Raw genomic sequence first — 26,860 nt, 5'->3', positions numbered from 1 at the left:
GGCAGATTTTGGGAGGGGGCGCGCGGGGGGGGGGGGTCACTGTCATGTGCGGGGATTCGAAGACGGGGTGAGGTCGCCCATCCGGGCGCTGACCGAGCTGGTACCTGCTTAGCTTCCCCGACGGGGAAGCTGTGAGGTCACCGGACGCTCCCTCCCGGAGAGGCGCCGGTACCCCCCCCCGCCCCCCCCCCTCGCGGGATCACTCGGTGCTGCCGCCTTGCGGACACGCAGCGGTACTGCGCCCGGGTGGCGCAGCGCACGGTAGCCGCAGCGTTCCGAAAGTTCCCTCCCGGTGAGGCGGGGTTTCCTTCGCCCGTCGCGGGGTCGGCCGGGGCACTGTCAGGTCCGGGGAACCCCCGAAGGCGATGGGACTCCCTCGGGGGGGCAGATTTTGGGAGGGGGCGCGCGGGGGGGGGGGGGGTCACTGTCATGTGCGGGGATTCGAACACGGGGTGAGGTCGCCCATCCGAGCGCTGACCGAACTGGTCCCTGCTTAGCTTCCCGAACGGGGCAGCTGTGCTGTGTAGCCCCCCCCAAGCTCGCGCCCCCAAACGGGGGCCCGGAAGCCCCCCGGCGGCCATTTTTCCGTCGGAGCCGCACGGAGATGGGCGCCGCCATGCTCGGAAGCTCCCCGGCCGCCTTTTAACCGCCGGAGCCGCACGGAGATGGGCGCCGCCATGCCCGGAAGCCCCCCGGCGGCCATTTTTCCGCCGTAGCCGCACGGAGATGGGCGCCGCCATGCCCGGAAGCCCCCCGGCCGCCTTTTAACCGCCGAAGCCGTACGGAGATGGGCGCCGCCATGCCCGGAAGCCCCCCGGCGGCCATTTTTCCGCCGTAACCGCACGGAGATGGGCGCCGCCATGCCCGGAAGCCCCCCGGCCGCCTTTTAACCGCCGAAGCCGTACGGAGATGGGCGCCGCCATGCCCGGAAGCCCCCCGGCGGCCATTTTTCCGCCGGAGCCGCACGGAGATGGGCGCCGCCATGCCCGTAAGCCCCTCGGTCGCCATTTAACCGCCGGAGCCGTACGGAGATGGGCGCCGCCATGCCCGGAAGTCCTCCGGCGGCCATTTTTCCGCCGGAGCCGCACTGGAATGTATCCCGGCATGCCCCGCTCCCTTGCGGGGGAGTATATCCCGGCATGCCCCGCTCCTTTCCGGGGCAGTATATCCCGGCATGCCCCGCTCCTTTCCGGGCAGTATAACCGCGGAGCTGCCACGAGGAGCCTGCCCGTGCTTTCCGGGGCGATGAGGGGGCCCGTCGGGATGCCGGCGCTCCCTCCCGGTGAGGCTCCGGTTCCGCCGCCCGTCGCGGGGTCGGCCGGGGCCGGGCGGTCGGCGGGTCGCGGCGCGAGTGGTCGCGGCGGGCCGGGGGTCGGTGCGGGGCGCGCGGGCGGCGAGGCGCCGCGCCTTCCACACCCCCCCCCCCCAGCCGCGGCCGGCCTTCTGCCGGCGCCGGTCCGTGCCGGGACGTGTCTCCGCGGCGTCCGGCGGGGTGTCTGGGCCGGGAGGGGGGGCTCCGCGCCGCGCGGGCAGTGCGCGGAGGGGGTCGCGGCGGGGGCTTGGGGGTGCGGCCGGGCCAGAGCTCCCGTTCCCCGAGCAGCCGGCACGGGAGACACGGGGCACCGAAGGGGCCGGCGGGGCGGGGCGCGACTGGACTCTTCCGGTCAGTCTGAGCGTGTCCGGGCCGCGGGGCTGGCAGGTTTGGGGGGATTTGGGGGTTTGCGTGGGTCTGTGTCTCTCTCTAGTTGCGGCTTGTGGGTTTTCTGTCTCGCGGGGCTGTTTTGGCAGAGGAGGGCTTAGGGCTTCTCTTGTGGCTGCTGTGGCGTTCAGTGGTTATCGGGGGTTCTTGTGGTGTCTGGGGTTTCCGGGTTTGCTGGTTTCTTCGGCTCGGTGGTTATTTTGCTCTGGTCTTTTGTTGGTTTTCTGGTTTGGGTTTCTTTTGTGGTTTTAATTGGGTTTTTGGGGGTTCCGTGGCTCGCGGGGTTTCTATAATTTTTTATGGTAAATGAAAATGGAGCACAGGTTCTGCTCTGCCTTTTGTTTCCTTGTCAGCCTTTGTTGCCCTTGTGAAATGTCCAAGCCCATTGGAGACATTACTGTTTGGCTTGCTATTTGAGCTTTCTTCTTGGATACCTTGTACCCATTAAGTCCCCAAAAGTTTAAGAGTTGGGTGGTTACCCATCCAGAACCTGTTGTCCTTCTTGTGAGTCTTGGTCCTTCCCAGCCCTCCACTGACCCCTGCCCTTTCTTACTACTCCTCTGATTTTTTTTTTTTTTTTCCCCTTGCCTGTACTTCTCTATTCTACTGTCCTGCTCCCTTTTCTTCTCTCCCTTTCTCTTTCTTCATCTCCCTCTCCCTTTTCTTTTTCTCTCTGTGCTTTTTTCCTGCTTTCTCTTCCTCCTTTTTTCGTCTTCCATCTCTGTCCTGCAGGCCACTGCAGTTACTTTCCTTTTCCATCTCTTTGTCGTGATCTGCACCTGTCTTGTTTTCTCCAAAAATTTCTCTAGCCTGTTGTCTGGTGTTCTTTTTTTTTTTTCATTCTATATCTCACTGTCCCAGGCAGCAAGCTGACCCTTGAATATGCTTTATTCTCCATAAATGCAGGTGCTGTTGGCAGCAGTTCATGAAACGAGGGGCATCTCCAGCAGATCCTGTAGAAGACAGAGTTGCTGCCTGAGGAGAGCACGCCTCAAAGTGTGCATCGTCAGATTTGCGCTCGCTAGAGAGTATGGGACGAAGCTGGCATTGGCGTCCTGTCCAGCCAGTGTCAGGTGACACCCACTTTGCTGCGCACTGGTTACAGGAGGATCTAGAGTAATACAGATGTACTTCTCAGCGAAGGCAGCGAAGCAACACTTTCCTTTCAAACGGTGAGGCTGGTAAGGAAAGCGCAGTTTGTCTCTGACTGTCTCTATTCCCTTTGTCTCAGGGAGGCTGAATGAAAATGATGACTTCTTGACTGTGTTATCACACTGGGTGAGTAGGTGTGACATGCTGGAGCTGGATACTGAAGTTGAGTACGTGGTGGAATCGATGGATCTGTGTTTTCTGCATGGAGAAGGTAACCTGGCATTCGTTTATTTTTCTTAAAATGAAGCAAAGGACTAGGGAAGGTGGGTTCTTCTTCACAGCGCAGATTTTGATGACATTGTTGGAGTAGAAATCCATCCAAGGGTGGTCCTAAAGTTGGCAACATCAGTAGCATAACAAGAGAGTCTCATGGTTCCGCTGTAAAGTGGAAGTACAGAAAGCTGTTCAGCTCGCAGAGTGCAGGCCTGTGTGACCTGGGAATCTACTGATGGACTCTGCCTTATGAGGTGAGATATTTTCGATCGAGCAGGGGGAGTCATCGTGACTTAACAATGTGGTAGCTACACTTGTGATGGGCTCCTGCAGTTTTATCAGCTGTCGGACCCCGGAAGGCCTTCATCCTCCCTCCGTCTCTAGGATGAAAAGGCAAAACATGCCATATTGTGAGGATGATTGAGTACAATTTTCTGCCGCTCCATAAATAACTTTGATACTTAGTATATGTTAGGAGTGCTTGTGGGAGCTTCAGCCTCTTCTCGAAGCAGTCCCGTCTGTCTAAAGCGCGTGCTTTTAAAAACATCTGTGTGTTACATGCATTAGGAACTAAAACTGCAGCTTGATTTTCCTCCTCTAGGGCTGATTTTTCATAATTGCTTCACCCCGGTAACAGAAACGGATAGGCCCTGTTTCGTCAGGGTCAGTCCTGACCTCGTTTAAATGCTGCTGCAAAGCTTCAGTGTTTCAGTTTGCAAGCTGTAAAAATACTTTGTTAAAGATAAGAGTGCTTCTTGGAACTTAAGTGGTAGAACCGCCTTCTCAATGGTAGCTTTTGCTGGCTTGCTTTTGTGCAATGTACATCTTTGCCATTGTGATTTAGCGTGCCTGATTGGTTTAGCATACAGACATTGGCACCCGCTGAGTTGATAAACAGGTCTTTCTCACTGTGCCATTTTTCCACTTCCTTTAATTGTATCTTTTTCAGTCTGTAACCACAGTTAATGTCTTTTTTTTTAAAAAAAAGCACACTACAGCAGCTTGCTTTGTTCATGTGTTCAAAAGATGTTTGTGGTTGCTTTTCCCCCAGTTGTTGCTTGGTTTTTTTTCCTCTTTAAATGCTTTCTGAAAGGTAGAACTGCATTTCCTTGTAGGGTGCACTTAGACTTTTTCCATGTTATCGGAGTTGTAAGAACATGTCAGTTTCAACACAGAAAAAAGGTCCAGCTTTTGCCACGAGGCTTTTGCCATTAGGGTTTAGCCTAATGTTGCCGAGGAAGCTTTCTTTCTGCTTCCCTCTAAGCCTTACTGTAAAAAAGAAAAAAAGCTGTCATGGGAAAGCCGGTTAAATCGGGCTCGGACCCCAGATTGTCACCGGTTTAATGCAATGAAAGTGTCCTGACTGGACTGAAGCACCCTAAAACACTTTGCGTGCTGCAGCATAAGAATGCAGATGGCTTATCACGCAGTAACTTGGGGATCAGCACCGTTTGCTGCCACTGGCAGAGGCTTTTTTCTTATTCCTTCTGACTGACACGGCGATAGCAGGTGCCTGTTTTGTGGCAGTAGTGCAGCGGCACCATCTCTCGACCCTGCTGCCTCAGACATTGCTTAGCCTCACTGCATTTTGTTTCCTGGTTTTGCTCGGCAGGACAAGTCCTGTTTGGCTGTAATTGCAGGGTTAGAGTGTAATATGAGGAAAGGAGGGTGTTGGCTTAGGAATTTCTGTTCCGCTTGCCACAGTTTTGCCACCAGTATTGCAGTTGGCGAGGTGGCTGTCGGGCGTGGGAATCGCGGGGGTGAGTCTCAGTGTGGGGACAGGTTTGTTGCTGACGCTTCAGCTGTTGGGGTTTTTGAGTTGCTGATGTGTGTTTTCTCATTCTACAGAACCACCTTCATGTTGCGTTCCAGGGAGTGTACTGTGGATGTACAGGAAAGATCTTTCCTGGTGAGACTGTCTATAACCACCGAAGATGTTCGCCAGCTCTGCGCTGAGAAGTTCGAGGTGGACAAGCCGGCAGAGTGCAGCCCGTTCCTTGTTGTCGATGACACCTGGCAGCAGCTGACGGAGCATACCTGCCCTCGGGAAATGAAGGCTGAGTTGCACAGCTGTCCCCAACCCCAGGTCTTCCACTTTGTCTACAAATGTGTTAACAGAGATCTGTGTGGTGCCATTTGTCACAGTGATGACTCCACGTTTTAAAAGCAGCAGCTCGTCGTTGGATTTCTGTTCCTCTTGTTAACGGCTGAAAACATCTTTGTTGGCTGGCATTCCTTAGGAGCCGAGACTGGTCTTAAACCAGGATTGCCCAGTAAAAATCCCTTAGCCACATCAGGCATAGCTTAGAAAACCCCATGTAAATCGTGCCCAGGGCCGGTTATGCAGACTATTCCACCAGCGTGTTTGAGCGAACAGCCACAAGACTCTGCTGCAGCATATCATATCGTGGCCCTCGGCAGGTTGTCTGCTGTGGTGTGCAAATGTCTTATTTTTTTTGCACCTGGCCTCTAGCCACATGTCATTTTGATTTATATATGTGTATGCTAGACAAGCATTGCAGTAAACTGGCTGGTGTTAGCTTGGATTCGACTTGTCCCATTCAGGGCATCAGTTAACTCAGAATTACCTGGATGATTGATTGCATTCTTTCCTGGTTTTTTTTTGTTTTGTTTTGTTTTTAATTACAGAAAATTGTGGGGGTTTATTATAGACATCTTGCAGCAGTTGCAGGTAGACTGTCAGGGTCGTCTTCTAAAAATATTTTTTCAGCTGTAAAGAATTCAGTAATTATGCATGTGATTTTAACATTCAATATACAAGAATAAGTCTCTTTCGGGTTTTGGCGTATTGCATTTAAGGTCTCTATGGTTTCTCCTCTTTTCCTGTTACAGGTGAGTTCTTGGGAGCTTGTGGTACCTGTAAGAAGGTCGTAGTATTGGCGCTGGTGATTTCATTGCCTTTATCTGAACTGGATGTACTGTTACCTGGGTTAGTGTTTCTATCCATTGGTTTAGACAGCCTTGTGGGTAGGAAGAGGAAGTTGAAAGAAAAGGATGTAGAGAAGGGGCAGAGAAAGAACGCAGAGAACCGAGTTTAGGATTAAAATGTGTTAGTCTGTCTGCTGGTGCAGGCTCCTCTCGGAAAATGAGCCAAGGAGGTTGGTAAGGTGTTTGTAGTTTTACTGATTTTTTTTTTTTTTTTTCCTGGTTTTTGTGGCTATAGGGGTTGGGTGGGTTGGTTTTTTTACAGGCTCTGGGATTTGTGGGGTTAGTGTGGGCTTGTGAGGTTTTTCTGTTGGTTTGTTTTTTTTAACTGGGGTTCTAAGGGGGGGGTTTGGTTCTCTGCCTTTTGAAGGCTTTGGGGTTCTGTGGGTTGCGGGTTTGGGGGAGGGCTAGGGGCTTCTGTGGTGTTTTGAGTTCCCGCAGCTTTTCTTGTGGGGTCTGGGGTTTGTGTGTGTCTTTAATGGGGGTTTGTGGCTTCTTTGGTTTTTGGGCTTTGTGGGGGTTTCTAGTTTGTGGGAATTCTTTGGGTATTTTGGTTTGGTTTTTCTTAGGCTGAGAGGCTTTAGGAGGAAAGCCTGTTCTGAGCGTGGTGTTCTCCTTGTAACAGAAGCAGGGTCTCACTGTGGCATGCCAGCTGTCGTGGCTAACAAGGGAGCTTTTTTGTTTTGTGTTGTTATAAATATTACAAGAGTTCCACTTTGTAAAATGCTTTTGTGATGAGTTCAGGCTACGTCTTGCATCCATTGAAAGCAGTATTTACTGGGGCCGAGTCTTCCTGTTTGGAGCTGAGGAAGGAAGTATGGATTGAATAACAATGTATTGGTTTTTGACCTGCAGATGGTGGAAGAAAGTGAGGAAAGACTAACAGAAGAGCAGATTGAGTCACTTCTCCAGGCAGTCACCAGTCTTCTTCCAGGGGATCCAGAAGAACAGCCAAGAGACTTGGCAATGTTGGCTGAAGACGAAGGTGACCAAACCTTGGAGGCATCTCAGCCCAAAGCTGGCAACGGTTTCGACAGAGGAGAATCGGCTAACAATTTTCTGGGTTATACTTGGCAGCAGTTTACTGTTGTATTGGACATTGTTGTAAAATGCCTTAGACTTTTTATTATTCAGAGGTGATGAGGGAACCAGTTGTTTCCAAGAAAGCGTGGCCAAGGCCACTGTTGTTGTGGCATCTTTCCATCGATGGGGCTGGCAGCAGCTGAGTCAGGGCGGTTGGCTCTTTTTGGGGGACTATGGGGTCTTTACAGTGTCTCTTTTTGGTGGGGTCTAGGGCTTTTGGGGGGGGTTCTCTAAGGGGGGGTGTGGGGTTCTTTGAGGGGATCTTTATGGGGTCTCATTTTGGGGGGGATGTGAGGGGCTTGGGGGCGTCTTTAAGGAGTCTCAGGTTTTTTGGGGGGTGGTTAGGGTTCTTTATGGGGTCTGTTTGGGGGGTCTGGGTTTTTTGGGGGGGCTCTTTGTGGGCTTTGGGGAGTTGGGGGGCCCTAAGGGCCTTTTTAGGGGATCGTGGGGGGGCTCTTTGGGGGGGGGGGTGTCTCTGAGGGGTTCTAGGGGGGTCTCTCTAGGGTCTATTTTTGGGGTGTTGGGGGTTCCTTCGGGGGTCTTCTAGGGGGTCAGGGGCCATGTTGGGGTTCGAGGGCTCTCAGAGGGGTCGCAGTAGGGTTGGGAGGGGGGTTGAATTCGCTGGAGGAGATGGGGGGTTGTTAATGAGCGCAGGTCAGCGGCAGACGGGTAATTAGTGGGGCAGGGGGAGCCGAAAAGGGCCGAGCAGAGGCGGAGAGATACGAGCAGAGGCGGAGAGATACGAGCAGAGGCGGAGAGATACGAGCAGAGGCGGAGAGATACGAGCACTGGCGGAAAGGCCCGAGCACTGGCGGAAAGGCCCGAGCGGGGATTCGAACACGGGGGTCCTCGGTGCTGCCGCCTTGCGGACACGCAGCGGTACTGCGCCCGGGTGGCGCAGCGCCCGGAAGCCGCCGCGTTCTGCTGCCTCCGTGCACACTCGCCGCGTTCCTGCGCGGGTGCGCGCAGAGCCCGCTGCGTGCGGACTGCGGCCGGGCGGCGCAGCGCGAGCGGCAGGGCGCTTTAACGAGGGACGCCGCCATTGCGGGGCGGCCGCTCCCTCCCGGTGAGGGGGGGGTTCCGCCGCCCGTCGCGGGGTCGGCCGGGGCACTGTCAGGTCCGGGGAACCTCCGAAGGCGATGGGACTCCCTCGGGGGGGGCAGATTTTGGGAGGGGGCGCGCGGGGGGGGGGGTCACTGTCATGTGCGGGGATTCGAAGACGGGGTGAGGTCGCCCATCCGGGCGCTGACCGAGCTGGTACCTGCTTAGCTTCCCGGACGGGGAAGCTGTGAGGTCACCGGACGCTCCCTCCCGGAGAGGCGCCGGTACCCACCCCCCCCCCCCCCCTCGCGGGATCGCTCGGTGCTGCCGCCTTGCGGACACGCAGCGGTACTGCGCCCGGGTGGCGCAGCGCACGGAAGCCGCAGCGTTCCGAAAGTTCCCTCCCGGTGAGGCGGGGTTTCCTTCGCCCGTCGCGGGGTCGGCCGGGGCACTGTCAGGTCCGGGGAACCCCCGAAGGCGATGGGACTCCCTCGGGGGGGCAGATTTTGGGAGGGGGCGCGCGGGGGGGGGGGGGTCACTGTCATGTGCGGGGATTCGAACACGGGGTGAGGTCGCCCATCCGAGCGCTGACCGAACTGGTCCCTGCTTAGCTTCCCGAACGGGGCAGCTGTGCTGTGTAGCCCCCCCCAAGCTCGCGCCCCCAAACGGGGGCCCGGAAGCCCCCCGGCGGCCATTTTTCCGTCGGAGCCGCACGGAGATGGGCGCCGCCATGCTCGGAAGCTCCCCGGCCGCCTTTTAACCGCCGGAGCCGCACGGAGATGGGCGCCGCCATGCCCGGAAGCCCCCCGGCGGCCATTTTTCCGCCGTAGCCGCACGGAGATGGGCGCCGCCATGCCCGGAAGCCCCCCGGCCGCCTTTTAACCGCCGAAGCCGTACGGAGATGGGCGCCGCCATGCCCGGAAGCCCCCCGGCGGCCATTTTTCCGCCGTAGCCGCACGGAGATGGGCGCCGCCATGCCCGGAAGCCCCCCGGCCGCCTTTTAACCGCCGAAGCCGTACGGAGATGGGCGCCGCCATGCCCGGAAGCCCCCCGGCGGCCATTTTTCCGCCGGAGCCGCACGGAGATGGGCGCCGCCATGCCCGTAAGCCCCTCGGTCGCCATTTAACCGCCGGAGCCGTACGGAGATGGGCGCCGCCATGCCCGGAAGTCCTCCGGCGGCCATTTTTCCGCCGGAGCCGCACTGGAATGTATCCCGGCATGCCCCGCTCCCTTGCGGGGGAGTATATCCCGGCATGCCCCGCTCCTTTCCGGGGCAGTATATCCCGGCATGCCCCGCTCCTTTCCGGGCAGTATAACCGCGGAGCTGCCACGAGGAGCCTGCCCGTGCTTTCCGGGGCGATGAGGGGGCCCGTCGGGATGCCGGCGCTCCCTCCCGGTGAGGCTCCGGTTCCGCCGCCCGTCGCGGGGTCGGCCGGGGCCGGGCGGTCGGCGGGTCGCGGCGCGAGTGGTCGCGGCGGGCCGGGGGTCGGTGCGGGGCGCGCGGGCGGCGAGGCGCCGCGCCTTCCACCCCCCCCCCCCCCAGCCGCGGCCGGCCTTCTGCCGGCGCCGGTCCGTGCCGGGACGTGTCTCCGCGGCGTCCGGCGGGGTGTCTGGGCCGGGAGGGGGGGCTCCGCGCCGCGCGGGCAGTGCGCGGAGGGGGTCGCGGCGGGGGCTTGGGGGTGCGGCCGGGCCAGAGCTCCCGTTCCCCGAGCAGCCGGCACGGGAGACACGGGGCACCGAAGGGGCCGGCGGGGCGGGGCGCGACTGGACTCTTCCGGTCAGTCTGAGCGTGTCCGGGCCGCGGGGCTGGCAGGTTTGGGGGGATTTGGGGGTTTGCGTGGGTCTGTGTCTCTCTCTAGTTGCGGCTTGTGGGTTTTCTGTCTCGCGGGGCTGTTTTGGCAGAGGAGGGCTTAGGGCTTCTCTTGTGGCTGCTGTGGCGTTCAGTGGTTATCGGGGGTTCTTGTGGTGTCTGGGGTTTCCGGGTTTGCTGGTTTCTTCGGCTCGGTGGTTATTTTGCTCTGGTCTTTTGTTGGTTTTCTGGTTTGGGTTTCTTTTGTGGTTTTAATTGGGTTTTTGGGGGTTCCGTGGCTCGCGGGGTTTCTATAATTTTTTATGGTAAATGAAAATGGAGCACAGGTTCTGCTCTGCCTTTTGTTTCCTTGTCAGCCTTTGTTGCCCTTGTGAAATGTCCAAGCCCATTGGAGACATTACTGTTTGGCTTGCTATTTGAGCTTTCTTCTTGGATACCTTGTACCCATTAAGTCCCCAAAAGTTTAAGAGTTGGGTGGTTACCCATCCAGAACCTGTTGTCCTTCTTGTGAGTCTTGGTCCTTCCCAGCCCTCCACTGACCCCTGCCCTTTCTTACTACTCCTCTGATTTTTTTTTTTTTTTTCCCCTTGCCTGTACTTCTCTATTCTACTGTCCTGCTCCCTTTTCTTCTCTCCCTTTCTCTTTCTTCATCTCCCTCTCCCTTTTCTTTTTCTCTCTGTGCTTTTTTCCTGCTTTCTCTTCCTCCTTTTTTCGTCTTCCATCTCTGTCCTGCAGGCCACTGCAGTTACTTTCCTTTTCCATCTCTTTGTCGTGATCTGCACCTGTCTTGTTTTCTCCAAAAATTTCTCTAGCCTGTTGTCTGGTGTTCTTTTTTTTTTTTCATTCTATATCTCACTGTCCCAGGCAGCAAGCTGACCCTTGAATATGCTTTATTCTCCATAAATGCAGGTGCTGTTGGCAGCAGTTCATGAAACGAGGGGCATCTCCAGCAGATCCTGTAGAAGACAGAGTTGCTGCCTGAGGAGAGCACGCCTCAAAGTGTGCATCGTCAGATTTGCGCTCGCTAGAGAGTATGGGACGAAGCTGGCATTGGCGTCCTGTCCAGCCAGTGTCAGGTGACACCCACTTTGCTGCGCACTGGTTACAGGAGGATCTAGAGTAATACAGATGTACTTCTCAGCGAAGGCAGCGAAGCAACACTTTCCTTTCAAACGGTGAGGCTGGTAAGGAAAGCGCAGTTTGTCTCTGACTGTCTCTATTCCCTTTGTCTCAGGGAGGCTGAATGAAAATGATGACTTCTTGACTGTGTTATCACACTGGGTGAGTAGGTGTGACATGCTGGAGCTGGATACTGAAGTTGAGTACGTGGTGGAATCGATGGATCTGTGTTTTCTGCATGGAGAAGGTAACCTGGCATTCGTTTATTTTTCTTAAAATGAAGCAAAGGACTAGGGAAGGTGGGTTCTTCTTCACAGCGCAGATTTTGATGACATTGTTGGAGTAGAAATCCATCCAAGGGTGGTCCTAAAGTTGGCAACATCAGTAGCATAACAAGAGAGTCTCATGGTTCCGCTGTAAAGTGGAAGTACAGAAAGCTGTTCAGCTCGCAGAGTGCAGGCCTGTGTGACCTGGGAATCTACTGATGGACTCTGCCTTATGAGGTGAGATATTTTCGATCGAGCAGGGGGAGTCATCGTGACTTAACAATGTGGTAGCTACACTTGTGATGGGCTCCTGCAGTTTTATCAGCTGTCGGACCCCGGAAGGCCTTCATCCTCCCTCCGTCTCTAGGATGAAAAGGCAAAACATGCCATATTGTGAGGATGATTGAGTACAATTTTCTGCCGCTCCATAAATAACTTTGATACTTAGTATATGTTAGGAGTGCTTGTGGGAGCTTCAGCCTCTTCTCGAAGCAGTCCCGTCTGTCTAAAGCGCGTGCTTTTAAAAACATCTGTGTGTTACATGCATTAGGAACTAAAACTGCAGCTTGATTTTCCTCCTCTAGGGCTGATTTTTCATAATTGCTTCACCCCGGTAACAGAAACGGATAGGCCCTGTTTCGTCAGGGTCAGTCCTGACCTCGTTTAAATGCTGCTGCAAAGCTTCAGTGTTTCAGTTTGCAAGCTGTAAAAATACTTTGTTAAAGATAAGAGTGCTTCTTGGAACTTAAGTGGTAGAACCGCCTTCTCAATGGTAGCTTTTGCTGGCTTGCTTTTGTGCAATGTACATCTTTGCCATTGTGATTTAGCGTGCCTGATTGGTTTAGCATACAGACATTGGCACCCGCTGAGTTGATAAACAGGTCTTTCTCACTGTGCCATTTTTCCACTTCCTTTAATTGTATCTTTTTCAGTCTGTAACCACAGTTAATGTCTTTTTTTTTAAAAAAAAGCACACTACAGCAGCTTGCTTTGTTCATGTGTTCAAAAGATGTTTGTGGTTGCTTTTCCCCCAGTTGTTGCTTGGTTTTTTTTCCTCTTTAAATGCTTTCTGAAAGGTAGAACTGCATTTCCTTGTAGGGTGCACTTAGACTTTTTCCATGTTATCGGAGTTGTAAGAACATGTCAGTTTCAACACAGAAAAAAGGTCCAGCTTTTGCCACGAGGCTTTTGCCATTAGGGTTTAGCCTAATGTTGCCGAGGAAGCTTTCTTTCTGCTTCCCTCTAAGCCTTACTGTAAAAAAGAAAAAAAGCTGTCATGGGAAAGCCGGTTAAATCGGGCTCGGACCCCAGATTGTCACCGGTTTAATGCAATGAAAGTGTCCTGACTGGACTGAAGCACCCTAAAACACTTTGCGTGCTGCAGCATAAGAATGCAGATGGCTTATCACGCAGTAACTTGGGGATCAGCACCGTTTGCTGCCACTGGCAGAGGCTTTTTTCTTATTCCTTCTGACTGACACGGCCATAGGAGGTGCCTGTTTTGTGGCAGTAGTGCAGCGGCACCATCTCTCGACCCTGCTGCCTCAGACATTGCTTAGCCTCACTGCATTTTGTTTCCTGGTTTTGCTCGGCAGGACAAGTCCTGTTTGGCTGTAATTGCAGGGTTAGAGTGTAATATGAGGAAAGGAGGGTGTTGGCTTAGGAATTTCTGTTCCGCTTGCCACAGTTTTGCCACCAGTATTGCAGTTGGCGAGGTGGCTGTCGGGCGTGGGAATCGCGGGGGTGAGTCTCAGTGTGGGGACAGGTTTGTTGCTGACGCTTCAGCTGTTGGGGTTTTTGAGTTGCTGATGTGTGTTTTCTCATTCTACAGAACCACCTTCATGTTGCGTTCCAGGGAGTGTACTGTGGATGTACAGGAAAGATCTTTCCTGGTGAGACTGTCTATAACCACCGAAGATGTTCGCCAGCTCTGCGCTGAGAAGTTCGAGGTGGACAAGCCGGCAGAGTGCAGCCCGTTTCTTGTTGTCGATGACACCTGGCAGCAGCTGACGGAGCATACCTGCCCTCGGGAAATGAAGGCTGAGTTGCACAGCTGTCCCCAACCCCAGGTCTTCCACTTTGTCTACAAATGTGTTAACAGAGATCTGTGTGGTGCCATTTGTCACAATGATGACTCCACGTTTTAAAAGCAGCAGCTCGTCGTTGGATTTCTGTTCCTCTTGTTAACGGCTGAAAACATCTTTGTTGGCTGGCATTCCTTAGGAGCCGAGACTGGTCTTAAACCAGGATTGCCCAGTAAAAATCCCTTAGCCACATCAGGCATAGCTTAGAAAACCCCATGTAAATCGTGCCCAGGGCCGGTTATGCAGACTATTCCACCAGCGTGTTTGAGCGAACAGCCACAAGACTCTGCTGCAGCATATCATATCGTGGCCCTCGGCAGGTTGTCTGCTGTGGTGTGCAAATGTCTTATTTTTTTTGCACCTGGCCTCTAGCCACATGTCATTTTGATTTATATATGTGTATGCTAGACAAGCATTGCAGTAAACTGGCTGGTGTTAGCTTGGGTTCGACTTGTCCCATTCAGGGCATCAGTTAACTCAGAATTACCTGGATGATTGATTGCATTCTTTCCTGGTTTTTTTTTTGTTTTGTTTGTTTGTTTTTAATTACAGAAAATTGTGGGGGTTTATTATAGACATCTTGCAGCAGTTGCAGGTAGACTGTCAGGGTCGTCTTCTAAAAATATTTTTTCAGCTGTAAAGAATTCAGTAATTATGCATGTGATTTTAACATTCAATATACAAGAATAAGTCTCTTTCGGGTTTTGGCGTATTGCATTTAAGGTCTCTATGGTTTCTCCTCTTTTCCTGTTACAGGTGAGTTCTTGGGAGCTTGTGGTACCTGTAAGAAGGTCGTAGTATTGGCGCTGGTGATTTCATTGCCTTTATCTGAACTGGATGTGCTGTTACCTGGGTTAGTGTTTCTATCCATTGGTTTAGACAGCCTTGTGGGTAGGAAGAGGAAGTTGAAAGAAAAGGATGTAGAGAAGGGGCAGAGAAAGAACGCAGAGAACCGAGTTTAGGATTAAAATGTGTTAGTCTGTCTGCTGGTGCAGGCTCCTCTCAGAAAATGAGCCAAGGAGGTTGGTAAGGTGTTTGTAGTTTTACTGATTTTTTTTTTTTTTTTTCCTGGTTTTTGTGGCTATAGGGGTTGGGTGGGTTGGTTTTTTTACAGGCTCTGGGATTTGTGGGGTTAGTGTGGGCTTGTGAGGTTTTTCTGTTGGTTTGTTTTTTTTAACTGGGGTTCTAAGGGGGGGTTTTGGTTCTCTGCCTTTTGAAGGCTTTGGGGTTCTGTGGGTTGCGGGTTTGGGGGAGGGCTAGGGGCTTCTGTGGTGTTTTGAGTTCCCGCAGCTTTTCTTGTGGGGTCTGGGGTTTGTGTGTGTCTTTAATGGGGGTTTGTGGCTTCTTTGGTTTTTGGGCTTTGTGGGGGTTTCTAGTTTGTGGGAATTCTTTGGGTATTTTGGTTTGGTTTTTCTTAGGCTGAGAGGCTTTAGGAGGAAAGCCTGTTCTGAGCGTGGTGTTCTCCTTGTAACAGAAGCAGGGTCTCACTGTGGCATGCCAGCTGTCGTGGCTAACAAGGGAGCTTTTTTGTTTTGTGTTGTTATAAATATTACAAGAGTTCCACTTTGTAAAATGCTTTTGTGATGAGTTCAGGCTACGTCTTGCATCCATTGAAAGCAGTATTTACTGGGGCCGAGTCTTCCTGTTTGGAGCTGAGGAAGGAAGTATGGATTGAATAACAATGTATTGGTTTTTGACCTGCAGATGGTGGAAGAAAGTGAGGAAAGACTAACAGAAGAGCAGATTGAGTCACTTCTCCAGGCAGTCACCAGTCTTCTTCCAGGGGATCCAGAAGAACAGCCAAGAGACTTGGCAATGTTGGCTGAAGACGAAGGTGACCAAACCTTGGAGGCATCTCAGCCCAAAGCTGGCAACGGTTTCGACAGAGGAGAATCGGCTAACAATTTTCTGGGTTATACTTGGCAGCAGTTTACTGTTGTATTGGACATTGTTGTAAAATGCCTTAGACTTTTTATTATTCAGAGGTGATGAGGGAACCAGTTGTTTCCAAGAAAGCGTGGCCAAGGCCACTGTTGTTGTGGCATCTTTCCATCGATGGGGCTGGCAGCAGCTGAGTCAGGGCGGTTGGCTCTTTTTGGGGGACTATGGGGTCTTTACAGGGTCTCTTTTTGGTGGGGTCTAGGGCTTTTGGGGGGAGTTCTCTAAGGGGGGGTGTGGGGTTCTTTGAGGGGATCTTTATGGGGTCTCATTTTGGGGGGGATGTGAGGGGCTTGGGGGCGTCTTTAAGGAGTCTCAGGTTTTTTGGGGGGTGGTTAGGGTTCTTTATGGGGTCTGTTTGGGGGGTCTGGGTTTTTTGGGGGGGCTCTTTGTGGGCTTTGGGGAGTTGGGGGGCCCTAAGGGCCTTTTTAGGGGATCGTGGGGGGGCTCTTTGGGGGGGGGGGGTGTCTCTGAGGGGTTCTGGGGGGGTCTCTCTAGGGTCTATTTTTGGGGTGTTGGGGGTTCCTTCGGGGGTCTTCTAGGGGGTCAGGGGCCATGTTGGGGTTCGAGGGCTCTCAGAGGGGTCGCAGTAGGGTTGGGAGGGGGGTTGAATTCGCTGGAGGAGATGGGGGGTTGTTAATGAGCGCAGGTCAGCGGCAGACGGGTAATTAGTGGGGCAGGGGGAGCCGAAAAGGGCCGAGCAGAGGCGGAGAGATACGAGCAGAGGCGGAGAGATACGAGCACTGGCGGAAAGGCCCGAGCACTGGCGGAAAGGCCCGAGCGGGGATTCGAACACGGGGGTCCTCGGTGCTGCCGCCTTGCGGACACGCAGCGGTACTGCGCCCGGGTGGCGCAGCGCCCGGAAGCCGCCGCGTTCTGCTGCCTCCGTGCACACTCGCCGCGTTCCTGCGCGGGTGCGCGCAGAGCCCGCTGCGTGCGGACTGCGGCCGGGCGGCGCAGCGCGAGCGGCAGGGCGCTTTAACGAGGGACGCCGCCATTGCGGGGCGGCCGCTCCCTCCCGGTGAGGGGGGGGTTCCGCCGCCCGTCGCGGGGTCGGCCGGGGCACTGTCAGGTCCGGGGAACCTCCGAAGGCGATGGGACTCCCTCGGGGGGGGCAGATTTTGGGAGGGGGCGCGCGGGGGGGGGGGGTCACTGTCATGTGCGGGGATTCGAACACGGGGTGAGGTCGCCCATCCGGGCGCTGACCGAGCTGGTACCTGCTTAGCTTCCCGGACGGGGAAGCTGTGAGGTCACCGGACGCTCCCTCCCGGAGAGGCGCCGGTACCCACCCCCCCCCCCCCCCTCGCGGGATCGCTCGGTGCTGCCGCCTTGCGGACACGCAGCGGTACTGCGCCCGGGTGGCGCAGCGCACGGAAGCCGCAGCGTTCCGAAAGTTCCCTCCCGGTGAGGCGGGGTTTCCTTCGCCCGTCGCGGGGTCGGCCGGGGCACTGTCAGGTCCGGGGAACCCCCGAAGGCGATGGGACTCCCTCGGGGGGGCAGATTTTGGGAGGGGGCGCGCGGGGGGGGGGGGTCACTGTCATGTGCGGGGATTCGAACACGGGGTGAGGTCGCCCATCCGAGCGCTGACCGAACTGGTCCCTGCTTAGCTTCCCGAACGGGGCAGCTGTGCTGTGTAGCCCCCCCCAAGCTCGCGCCCCCAAACGGGGGCCCGGAAGCCCCCCGGCGGCCATTTTTCCGTCGGAGCCGCACGGAGATGGGCGCCGCCATGCTCGGAAGCTCCCCGGCCGCCTTTTAACCGCCGGAGCCGCACGGAGATGGGCGCCGCCATGCCCGGAAGCCCCCCGGCGGCCATTTTTCCGCCGTAGCCGCACGGAGATGGGCGCCGCCATGCCCGGAAGCTCCCCGGCCGCCTTTTAACCGCCGGAGCCGCACGGAGATGGGCGCCGCCATGCCCGGAAGCCCCCCGGCCGCCTTTTAACCGCCGAAGCCGTACGGAGATGGGCGCCGCCATGCCCGGAAGCCCCCCGGCGGCCATTTTTCCGCCGGAGCCGCACGGAGATGGGCGCCGCCATGCCCGGAAGCCCCTCGGTCGCCATTTAACCGCCGAAGCCGTACGGAGATGGGCGCCGCCATGCCCGGAAGTCCTCCGGCGGCCATTTTTCCGCCGGAGCCGCACTGTAATGTATCCCGGCATGCCCCGCTCCCTTGCGGGGGAGTATATCCCGGCATGCCCCGCTCCTTTCCGGGGCAGTATATCCCGGCATGCCCCGCTCCTTTCCGGGCAGTATAACCGCGGAGCTGCCACGAGGAGCCTGCCCGTGCTTTCCGGGGCGATGAGGGGGCCCGTCGGGATGCCGGCGCTCCCTCCCGGTGAGGCTCCGGTTCCGCCGCCCGTCGCGGGGTCGGCCGGGGCCGGGCGGTCGGCGGGTCGCGGCGCGAGTGGTCGCGGCGGGCCGGGGGTCGGTGCGGGGCGCGCGGGCGGCGAGGCGCCGCGCCTTCCACCCCCCCCCCCCCCAGCCGCGGCCGGCCTTCTGCCGGCGCCGGTCCGTGCCGGGACGTGTCTCCGCGGCGTCCGGCGGGGTGTCTGGGCCGGGAGGGGGGGCTCCGCGCCGCGCGGGCAGTGCGCGGAGGGGGTCGCGGCGGGGGCTTGGGGGTGCGGCCGGGCCAGAGCTCCCGTTCCCCGAGCAGCCGGCACGGGAGACACGGGGCACCGAAGGGGCCGGCGGGGCGGGGCGCGACTGGACTCTTCCGGTCAGTCTGAGCGTGTCCGGGCCGCGGGGCTGGCAGGTTTGGGGGGATTTGGGGGTTTGCGTGGGTCTGTGTCTCTCTCTAGTTGCGGCTTGTGGGTTTTCTGTCTCGCGGGGCTGTTTTGGCAGAGGAGGGCTTAGGGCTTCTCTTGTGGCTGCTGTGGCGTTCAGTGGTTATCGGGGGTTCTTGTGGTGTCTGGGGTTTCCGGGTTTGCTGGTTTCTTCGGCTCGGTGGTTATTTTGCTCTGGTCTTTTGTTGGTTTTCTGGTTTGGGTTTCTTTTGTGGTTTTAATTGGGTTTTTGGGGGTTCCGTGGCTCGCAGGGTTTCTATAATTTTTTATGGTAAATGAAAATGGAGCACAGGTTCTGCTCTGCCTTTTGTTTCCTTGTCAGCCTTTGTTGCCCTTGTGAAATGTCCAAGCCCATTGGAGACATTACTGTTTGGCTTGCTATTTGAGCTTTCTTCTTGGATACCTTGTACCCATTAAGTCCCCAAAAGTTTAAGAGTTGGGTGGTTACCCATCCAGAACCTGTTGTCCTTCTTGTGAGTCTTGGTCCTTCCCAGCCCTCCACTGACCCCTGCCCTTTCTTACTACTCCTCTGATTTTTTTTTTTTTTTTTCCCCTTGCCTGTACTTCTCTATTCTACTGTCCTGCTCCCTTTTCTTCTCTCCCTTTCTCTTTCTTCATCTCCCTCTCCCTTTTCTTTTTCTCTCTGTGCTTTTTTCCTGCTTTCTCTTCCTCCTTTTTTCGTCTTCCATCTCTGTCCTGCAGGCCACTGCAGTTACTTTCCTTTTCCATCTCTTTGTCGTGATCTGCACCTGTCTTGTTTTCTCCAAAAATTTCTCTAGCCTGTTGTCTGGTGTTCTTTTTTTTTTTTTCATTCTATATCTCACTGTCCCAGGCAGCAAGCTGACCCTTGAATATGCTTTATTCTCCATAAATGCAGGTGCTGTTGGCAGCAGTTCATGAAACGAGGGGCATCTCCAGCAGATCCTGTAGAAGACAGAGTTGCTGCCTGAGGAGAGCACGCCTCAAAGTGTGCATCGTCAGATTTGCGCTCGCTAGAGAGTATGGGACGAAGCTGGCATTGGCGTCCTGTCCAGCCAGTGTCAGGTGACACCCACTTTGCTGCGCACTGGTTACAGGAGGATCTAGAGTAATACAGATGTACTTCTCAGCGAAGGCAGCGAAGCAACACTTTCCTTTCAAACGGTGAGGCTGGTAAGGAAAGCGCAGTTTGTCTCTGACTGTCTCTATTCCCTTTGTCTCAGGGAGGCTGAATGAAAATGATGACTTCTTGACTGTGTTATCACACTGGGTGAGTAGGTGTGACATGCTGGAGCTGGATACTGAAGTTGAGTACGTGGTGGAATCGATGGATCTGTGTTTTCTGCATGGAGAAGGTAACCTGTCATTCGTTTATTTTTCTTAAAATGAAGCAAAGGACTAGGGAAGGTGGGTTCTTCTTCACAGCGCAGATTTTGATGACATTGTTGGAGTAGAAATCCATCCAAGGGTGGTCCTAAAGTTGGCAACATCAGTAGCATAACAAGAGAGTCTCATGGTTCCGCTGTAAAGTGGAAGTACAGAAAGCTGTTCAGCTCGCAGAGTGCAGGCCTGTGTGACCTGGGAATCTACTGATGGACTCTGCCTTATGAGGTGAGATATTTTCGATCGAGCAGGGGGAGTCATCGTGACTTAACAATGTGGTAGCTACACTTGTGATGGGCTCCTGCAGTTTTATCAGCTCTCGGACCCCGGAAGGCCTTCATCCTCCCTCCGTCTCTAGGATGAAAAGGCAAAACATGCCATATTGTGAGGATGATTGAGTACAATTTTCTGCCGCTCCATAACTAACTTTGATACTTAGTATATGTTAGGAGTGCTTGTGGGAGCTTCAGCCTCTTCTCGAAGCAGTCCCGTCTGTCTAAAGCGCGTGCTTTTAAAAACATCTGTGTGTTACATACATTAGGAACTAAAACTGCAGCTTGATTTTCCTCCTCTAGGGCTGATTTTTCATAATTGCTTCACCCCGGTAACAGAAACGGATAGGCCCTGTTTCGTCAGGGTCAGTCCTGACCTCGTTTAAATGCTGCTGCAAAGCTTCAGTGTTTCAGTTTGCAAGCTGTAAAAATACTTTGTTAAAGATAAGAGTGCTTCTTGGAACTTAAGTGGTAGAACCGCCTTCTCAATGGTAGCTTTTGCTGGCTTGCTTTTGTGCAATGTACATCTTTGCCATTGTGATTTAGCGTGCCTGATTGGTTTAGCATACAGACATTGGCACCCGCTGAGTTGATAAACAGGTCTTTCTCACTGTGCCATTTTTCCACTTCCTTTAATTGTATCTTTTTCAGTCTGTAACCACAGTTAATGTCTTTTTTTTTTAAAAAAAGCACACTACAGCAGCTTGCTTTGTTCATGTGTTCAAAAGATGTTTGTGGTTGCTTTTCCCCCAGTTGTTGCTTGGTTTTTTTTCCTCTTTAAATGCTTTCTGAAAGGTAGAACTGCATTTCCTTGTAGGGTGCACTTAGACTTTTTCCATGTTATCGGAGTTGTAAGAACATGTCAGTTTCAACACAGAAAAAAGGTCCAGCTTTTGCCACGAGGCTTTTGCCATTAGGGTTTAGCCTAATGTTGCCGAGGAAGCTTTCTTTCTGCTTCCCTCTAAGCCTTACTGTAAAAAAGAAAAAAAGCTGTCATGGGAAAGCCGGTTAAATCGGGCTCGGACCCCAGATTGTCACCGGTTTAATGCAATGAAAGTGTCCTGACTGGACTGAAGCACCCTAAAACACTTTGCGTGCTGCAGCATAAGAATGCAGATGGCTTATCACGCAGTAACTTGGGGATCAGCACCGTTTGCTGCCACTGGCAGAGGCTTTTTTCTTATTCCTTCTGACTGACACGGCGATAGCAGGTGCCTGTTTTGTGGCAGTAGTGCAGCAGCACCATCTCTCGACCCTGCTGTCTCAGACATTGCTTAGCCTCACTGCATTTTGTTTCCTGGTTTTGCTCGGCAGGACAAGTCCTGTTTGGCTGTAATTGCAGGGTTAGAGTGTAATATGAGGAAAGGAGGGTGTTGGCTTAGGAATTTCTGTTCCGCTTGCCACAGTTTTGCCACCAGTATTGCAGTTGGCGAGGTGGCTGTCGGGCGTGGGAATCGCGGGGGTGAGTCTCAGTGTGGGGACAGGTTTGTTGCTGACGCTTCAGCTGTTGGGGTTTTTGAGTTGCTGATGTGTGTTTTCTCATTCTACAGAACCACCTTCATGTTGCGTTCCAGGGAGTGTACTGTGGATGTACAGGAAAGATCTTTCCTGGTGAGACTGTCTATAACCACCGAAGATGTTCGCCAGCTCTGCGCTGAGAAGTTCGAGGTGGACAAGCCGGCAGAGTGCAGCCCGTTTCTTGTTGTCGATGACACCTGGCAGCAGCTGACGGAGCATACCTGCCCTCGGGAAATGAAGGCTGAGTTGCACAGCTGTCCCCAACCCCAGGTCTTCCACTTTGTCTACAAATGTGTTAACAGAGATCTGTGTGGTGCCATTTGTCACAATGATGACTCCACGTTTTAAAAGCAGCAGCTCGTCGTTGGATTTCTGTTCCTCTTGTTAACGGCTGAAAACATCTTTGTTGGCTGGCATTCCTTAGGAGCCGAGACTGGTCTTAAACCAGGATTGCCCAGTAAAAATCCCTTAGCCACATCAGGCATAGCTTAGAAAACCCCATGTAAATCGTGCCCAGGGCCGGTTATGCAGACTATTCCACCAGCGTGTTTGAGCGAACAGCCACAAGACTCTGCTGCAGCATATCATATCGTGGCCCTCGGCAGGTTGTCTGCTGTGGTGTGCAAATGTCTTATTTTTTTTGCACCTGGCCTCTAGCCACATGTCATTTTGATTTATATATGTGTATGCTAGACAAGCATTGCAGTAAACTGGCTGGTGTTAGCTTGGGTTCGACTTGTCCCATTCAGGGCATCAGTTAACTCAGAATTACCTGGATGATTGATTGCATTCTTTCCTGGTTTTTTTTTTGTTTTGTTTGTTTGTTTTTAATTACAGAAAATTGTGGGGGTTTATTATAGACATCTTGCAGCAGTTGCAGGTAGACTGTCAGGGTCGTCTTCTAAAAATATTTTTTCAGCTGTAAAGAATTCAGTAATTATGCATGTGATTTTAACATTCAATATACAAGAATAAGTCTCTTTCGGGTTTTGGCGTATTGCATTTAAGGTCTCTATGGTTTCTCCTCTTTTCCTGTTACAGGTGAGTTCTTGGGAGCTTGTGGTACCTGTAAGAAGGTCGTAGTATTGGCGCTGGTGATTTCATTGCCTTTATCTGAACTGGATGTGCTGTTACCTGGGTTAGTGTTTCTATCCATTGGTTTAGACAGCCTTGTGGGTAGGAAGAGGAAGTTGAAAGAAAAGGATGTAGAGAAGGGGCAGAGAAAGAACGCAGAGAACCGAGTTTAGGATTAAAATGTGTTAGTCTGTCTGCTGGTGCAGGCTCCTCTCAGAAAATGAGCCAAGGAGGTTGGTAAGGTGTTTGTAGTTTTACTGATTTTTTTTTTTTTTTTTCCTGGTTTTTGTGGCTATAGGGGTTGGGTGGGTTGGTTTTTTTACAGGCTCTGGGATTTGTGGGGTTAGTGTGGGCTTGTGAGGTTTTTCTGTTGGTTTGTTTTTTTTAACTGGGGTTCTAAGGGGGGGGTTTGGTTCTCTGCCTTTTGAAGGCTTTGGGGTTCTGTGGGTTGCGGGCTTGGGGGAGGGCTAGGGGCTTCTGTGGTGTTTTGAGTTCCCGCAGCTTTTCTTGTGGGGTCTGGGGTTTGTGTGTGTCTTTAATGGGGGTTTGTGGCTTCTTTGGTTTTTGGGCTTTGTGGGGGTTTCTAGTTTGTGGGAATTCTTTGGGTATTTTGGTTTGGTTTTTCTTAGGCTGAGAGGCTTTAGGAGGAAAGCCTGTTCTGAGCGTGGTGTTCTCCTTGTAACAGAAGCAGGGTCTCACTGTGGCATGCCAGCTGTCGTGGCTAACAAGGGAGCTTTTTTGTTTTGTGTTGTTATAAATATTACAAGAGTTCCACTTTGTAAAATGCTTTTGTGATGAGTTCAGGCTACGTCTTGCATCCATTGAAAGCAGTATTTACTGGGGCCGAGTCTTCCTGTTTGGAGCTGAGGAAGGAAGTATGGATTGAATAACAATGTATTGGTTTTTGACCTGCAGATGGTGGAAGAAAGTGAGGAAAGACTAACAGAAGAGCAGATTGAGTCACTTCTCCAGGCAGTCACCAGTCTTCTTCCAGGGGATCCAGAAGAACAGCCAAGAGACTTGGCAATGTTGGCTGAAGACGAAGGTGACCAAACCTTGGAGGCATCTCAGCCCAAAGCTGGCAACGGTTTCGACAGAGGAGAATCGGCTAACAATTTTCTGGGTTATACTTGGCAGCAGTTTACTGTTGTATTGGACATTGTTGTAAAATGCCTTAGACTTTTTATTATTCAGAGGTGATGAGGGAACCAGTTGTTTCCAAGAAAGCGTGGCCAAGGCCACTGTTGTTGTGGCATCTTTCCATCGATGGGGCTGGCAGCAGCTGAGTCAGGGCGGTTGGCTCTTTTTGGGGGACTATGGGGTCTTTACAGGGTCTCTTTTTGGTGGGGTCTAGGGCTTTTGGGGGGGGTTCTCTAAGGGGGGGTGTGGGGTTCTTTGAGGGGATCTTTATGGGGTCTCATTTTGGGGGGGATGTGAGGGGCTTGGGGGCGTCTTTAAGGAGTCTCAGGTTTTTTGGGGGGTGGTTAGGGTTCTTTATGGGGTCTGTTTGGGGGGTCTGGGTTTTTTGGGGGGGCTCTTTGTGGGCTTTGGGGAGTTGGGGGGCCCTAAGGGCCTTTTTAGGGGATCGTGGGGGGGCTCTTTGGGGGGGTGTGTGTCTCTGAGGGGTTCTGGGGGGGTCTCTCTAGGGTCTATTTTTGGGGTGTTGGGGGTTCCTTCGGGGGTCTTCTAGGGGGTCAGGGGCCATGTTGGGGTTCGAGGGCTCTCAGAGGGGTCGCAGTAGGGTTGGGAGGGGGGTTGAATTCGCTGGAGGAGATGGGGGGTTGTTAATGAGCGCAGGTCAGCGGCAGACGGGTAATTAGTGGGGCAGGGGGAGCCGAAAAGGGCCGAGCAGAGGCGGAGAGATACGAGCAGAGGCGGAGAGATACGAGCAGAGGCGGAGAGATACGAGCAGAGGCGGAGAGATACGAGCAGAGGCGGAGAGATACGTGCAGAGGCGGAGAGATACGAGCACTGGCGGAAAGGCCCGAGCGGGGATTCGAACACGGGGGTCCTCGGTGCTGCCGCCTTGCGGACACGCAGCGGTACTGCGCCCGGGTGGCGCAGCGCACGGAAGCCGCCGCGTTCTGCTGCCTCCGTGCACACTCGCCGCGTTCCTGCGCGGGTGCGCGCAGAGCCCGCTGCGTGCGGACTGCGGCCGGGCGGCGCAGCGCGAGCGGCAGGGCGCTTTAACGAGGGACGCCGCCATTGCGGGGCGGCCGCTCCCTCCCGGTGAGGGGGGGGTTCCGCCGCCCGTCGCGGGGTCGGCCGGGGCACTGTCAGGTCCGGGGAACCCTCGAAGGTGATGGGACTCCCTCGGGGGGGGTCAGATTTTGGGAGGAGGGGCGCACGTGGCGGGGGCACTGTTAGGTGCGGGGATTCGAAGACGGGGTGAGGTCGCCCATCCGGGCGCTGACCGAACTGGTCCCTGCTTAGCTTCCCGAACGGGGCAGCTGTGCTGTGTAGCCCCCCCCAAGCTCGCGCCCCCCAACGGGGGCCCGGAAGCCCCCCGGCGGCCATTTTTCCGTCGGAGCCGCACGGAGATGGGCGCCGCCATGCTCGGAAACCCCCCGGCCGCCTTTTAACCGCCGGAGCCGCACGGAGATGGGCGCCGCCATGCCCGGAAGCCCCCCGGCGGCCATTTTTCCGCCGGAGCCGCACGGAGATGGGCGCCGCCATGCCCGGAAGCCCCCCGGCCGCCTTTTAACCGCCGAAGCCGCACGGAGATGGGCGCCGCCATGCCCGGAAGCCCCCCGGCGGCCATTTTTCCGCCGGAGCCGCACGGAGATGGGCGCCGCCATGCCCGGAAGCCCCTCGGTCGCCATTTAACCGCCGGAGCCGTACGGAGATGGGCGCCGCCATGCCCGGAAGTCCTCCGGCGGCCATTTTTCCGCCGGAGCCGCACTGTAATGTTTCCCGGCATGCCCCGCTCCCTTGCGGGGGAGTATATCCCGGCATGCCCCGCTCCTTTCCGGGGCAGTATATCCCGGCATGCCCCGCTCCTTTCCGGGCAGTATAACCGCGGAGCTGCCACGAGGAGCCTGCCCGTGCTTTCCGGGGCGATGAGGGGGCCCGTCGGGATGCCGGCGCTCCCTCCCGGTGAGGCTCCGGTTCCGCCGCCCGTCGCGGGGTCGGCCGGGGCCGGGCGGTCGGCGGGTCGCGGCGCGAGTGGTCGCGGCGGGCCGGGGGTCGGTGCGGGGCGCGCGGGCGGCGAGGCGCCGCGCCTTCCACCCCCCCCCAGCCGCGGCCGGCCTTCTGCCGGCGCCGGTCCGTGCCGGGACGTGTCTCCGCGGCGTCCGGCGGGGTGTCTGGGCCGGGAGGGGGGGCTCCGCGCCGCGCGGGCAGTGCGTGGAGGGGGTCGCGGCGGGGGCTTGGGGGTGCGGCCGGGCCAGAGCTCCCGTTCCCCGAGCAGCCGGCACGGGAGACACGGGGCACCGAAGGGGCCGGCGGGGCGGGGCGCGACTGGACTCTTCCGGTCAGTCTGAGCGTGTCCGGGCCGCGGGGCTGGCAGGTTTGGGGGGATTTGGGGGTTTGCGTGGGTCTGTGTCTCTCTCTAGTTGCGGCTTGTGGGTTTTCTGTCTCGCGGGGCTGTTTTGGCAGAGGAGGGCTTAGGGCTTCTCTTGTGGCTGCTGTGGCGTTCAGTGGTTATCGGGGGTTCTTGTGGTGTCTGGGGTTTCCGGGTTTGCTGGTTTCTTCGGCTCGGTGGTTATTTTGCTCTGGTCTTTTGTTGGTTTTCTGGTTTGGGTTTCTTTTGTGGTTTTAATTGGGTTTTTGGGGGTTCCGTGGCTCGCAGGGTTTCTATAATTTTTTTATGGTAAATGAAAATGGAGCACAGGTTCTGCTCTGCCTTTTGTTTCCTTGTCAGCCTTTGTTGCCCTTGTGAAATGTCCAAGCCCATTGGAGACATTACTGTTTGGCTTGCTATTTGAGCTTTCTTCTTGGATACCTTGTACCCATTAAGTCCCCAAAAGTTTAAGAGTTGGGTGGTTACCCATCCAGAACCTGTTGTCCTTCTTGTGAGTCTTGGTCCTTCCCAGCCCTCCACTGACCCCTGCCCTTTCTTACTACTCCTCTGATTTTTTTTTTTTTTTCCCCTTGCCTGTACTTCTCTATTCTACTGTCCTGCTCCCTTTTCTTCTCTCCCTTTCCCTTTCTTCATCTCCCTCTCCCTTTTCTTTTTCTCTCTGTGCTTTTTTCCTGCTTTCTCTTCCTCCTTTTTTCGTCTTCCGTCTCTGTCCTGCAGGCCACTGCAGTTACTTTCCTTTTCCATCTCTTTGTCGTGATCTGCACCTGTCTTGTTTTCTCCAACAATTTCTCTAGCCTGTTGTCTGGTGTTCTTTTTTTTTTTTTTTCATTCTATATCTCACTGTCCCAGGCAGCAAGCTGACCCTTGAATATGCTTTATTCTCCATAAATGCAGGTGCTGTTGGCAGCAGTTCATGAAACGAGGGGCATCTCCAGCAGATCCTGCAGAAGACAGAGTTGCTGCCTGAGGAGAGCACGCCTC

The 26,860-nt window shown here is 54.7% G+C and overlaps 3 long non-coding RNA genes across 5 annotated transcripts; all 3 read left to right on the top strand.

Moving 5' to 3' along the window:
- Positions 1–2,907: 2,907 nt before the first annotated feature.
- Positions 2,908–7,191, top strand: LOC311204693. 3 transcript variants are annotated; one of them, XR_014618097.1, is made up of 4 exons: positions 2,908–3,318; positions 4,913–5,150; positions 5,918–6,014; positions 6,866–7,191. It is a non-coding gene; the product is annotated as an uncharacterized lncRNA (long non-coding RNA). The 3 variants fall into 3 exon arrangements; XR_014618098.1 differs by having other exon boundaries at positions 2,924–3,062; XR_014618099.1 differs by lacking the exon at positions 2,908–3,318 and having other exon boundaries at positions 3,845–5,150.
- A 6,563-nt stretch (positions 7,192–13,754) lies between these two features.
- On the top strand, positions 13,755–15,443 carry LOC311204688. The gene is made up of 2 exons (XR_014618091.1): positions 13,755–14,266; positions 15,118–15,443. It is a non-coding gene; the product is annotated as an uncharacterized lncRNA (long non-coding RNA).
- Positions 15,444–21,908: 6,465 nt separating this feature from the next.
- On the top strand, positions 21,909–23,597 carry LOC311204697. The gene is made up of 2 exons (XR_014618102.1): positions 21,909–22,420; positions 23,272–23,597. It is a non-coding gene; the product is annotated as an uncharacterized lncRNA (long non-coding RNA).
- Positions 23,598–26,860: the final 3,263 nt, after the last annotated feature.

This window comes from Gallinula chloropus (assembly GCF_964237585.1).
Source record: "Gallinula chloropus genome assembly, contig: HAP1_SCAFFOLD_311, whole genome shotgun sequence".
Classification (NCBI taxonomy): Eukaryota; Metazoa; Chordata; class Aves; order Gruiformes; family Rallidae; genus Gallinula; species Gallinula chloropus.
This window is presented reverse-complemented; position numbering and strand designations above follow the sequence as displayed.